This window comes from Myotis brandtii, unplaced genomic scaffold, assembly GCF_000412655.1.
Source record: "Myotis brandtii unplaced genomic scaffold, ASM41265v1 scaffold478, whole genome shotgun sequence".
Lineage (NCBI taxonomy): Eukaryota > Metazoa > Chordata > Mammalia > Chiroptera > Vespertilionidae > Myotis > Myotis brandtii.
The window spans coordinates 473,209-475,575 of NW_005368264.1; positions in this window are offsets into that span (position 1 = coordinate 473,209).

The following is a 2,367-nucleotide window of genomic DNA, read 5'->3' on the forward strand; positions in this document are numbered from 1 at the left end:
CCGCGCGGGGCGTGTGCAGGGGGCGCGGGTCGGACTGGGACCCCGACGCGGAGAAGCCGGGTTCCCCAGGTTGCTCCCCACTCGCCCCGGCGCTGAGCTGAGGTCGCTACGTGGACCGAGACTCAGAATCGGAAAACCCAAGCAAATCGTGTGTTTTATAACTAGTAGTTTAGAGGCACAATTTTGTTTCCGAATTGCATTGTGCCCAGGAATCACACCTGGGTTTTTTTTTTTTTTAAAGAAAAAAATGTTTTATTTATTTCACAGAGAGAGAGGGAGAGGGGGAGGAAAATAGAAACATCAATGAAGAGAGAATCATGGATCATCTCCCTCCTGCGCACCCCACATTGGGGATCGAGCCCGCACCCCGGAAACCCAACCAGGACCTCCGGGTTCATAGGTGGAGGCTCAGCCCCCCAGCCACGTGGGCGGGGGCCACGCGTGGAGGCGTGAAGAAGCCGGGTCAGCAGCTTTGGGTCTGGAAGTCCGTACTGACGAAACGCTTTCCAAATAGTTTCTAACTTGGTGGTTCCCAGACCTCGATAAGCGTGAATCCAGTTGTAACCTTTTATCCAACAAAGCCCCAACCCTGGCAAAAAACGGTATAAACGATCCAAACATTTAAAAATCACAGGGGAAAACGATCCCAAATAACCATAGAATATGCCTTCTAAAGCAAACCAAGAACCCCGTACCTGTCCCATGTGAAATACCAGCAAGCAAGCGAGACTGACCGCTAGCAGAACAAGATGAACCCAGGAATCAGGTTTAATTTTGAGGGTGAACAGTTGATGGGTACCCACAGGTTCAGCCTAATCACGGGGAGCGGGAGGCCACATGCTAACCTGACAAGCTCAGGGAAGGCTGCATGGCAGTCTTGCAAACTCAAAGACCTAACGTAACCACAAAGGGTTGTCTGAAATGAAAACTAACTAAAAGCATTTATGGTGGGTAGTCATGTCCTAGGCCAGTATTTTCCCTGACAAGGTCAATTTCTACCGTAACTGAGCCTCTGGTCTTTTTGCAGCTAAGATAACATACACCTATGAAATGTCAGGGTAACTTGTAGCTTCCCTTTTTCCTGAGCCCTCAGGGCACAACCAAATCCACCTGGGTGCCAGGACAGAGACCATGAATTCCTTCATTGTTATTGTTATCTTGTTAATTGTGACTGTTAACTATCCAGTACTCACCAGAGTACAAGAAGTATGTGTCTATCATTTTACTTTTTAAAAAAAATATATATTTTATTGATTTTTTACAGAGAGGAAGGGAGAGAGATAGAGAGCCAGAAACATCGATGAGAGAGAAACATCACTCAGCCGCCTCCTGCACATCTCCCACTGGGGATTCACCCACAACCCAGGTACATGCCCTTGACTGGAATCGAACCTGGGACCCTTCAGTCCGCAGGCCGACGCTCTATCCACTGAGCCAAACCGGTTTCGGCCATTTTACTTATTTTTTAAAATATACTTTTATTGATTTCAGAGAGGAAGGGGGAACGAGAGAGATAGAAACATCAATGATGAGAATCATTGATCAGCTGCCTCCTGCACACCCCTTACTGGGGGTGAGCCCGAAACCTGGGCATGTGCCCTTAGCTGGAATCGAACCCGGGACCCTTCAGTCCAGCAGGCCAATGTTCTATTCACTGAGCCAAGCCAGCTAGGGCTATCGTTTCACTTTTTATCCAATCCCAGAATTTCTCCCCTCCTTCCCGCCTTTGCTTTCTCCCGCCTCCGTAATCTATCACCAGTGGATTTCATGTAACCTCTTTATGTCTCCTCTTTGGATTGTAGTGTATAAAACAAGGTGAAAAACTGCCATTCTCCAGAGCATTATCCCAATACATTAAGAATCTGCTTCCCGGCAATTATCGACAGTTTGGCTCAAATAAACTCACAAAAATTACGTACAGGTTTGAATGTTTTTATGTTAACATAACTACCAGGCTCTTTTCTAGGTGGTGGGGAAAAAAGCAAAGAGAAACATTTTACTAAAAAGTTACATGCTTGGGCATGACCACCCACCTTGACCTGCCTAGTTAGGAATTTAGGATCAGATAACTGTGTGAGGTTTTCAGGTTCTTATGAACTGCATCACTGTAAATAAAGACCAACTAAATTGTTTTTTTTTTAAATATATTTTATTGATTTTTTACAGAGAAGAAGGGAGAGGGATAGAGATCCAGAAACATCGATGAGAGAGAAACATCGATCAGTGGCCTCCTGCACACTCCCCACTGGGGATGTACCCGCAACCAAGGCACATGCCCTCGACCAGAATCGAACCCTGGACCCCTGAGTCCGAAGGCTGACGTTCTATCCACTGAGCCAAACCCGCCAGGGCCCAACTAAATTGTTT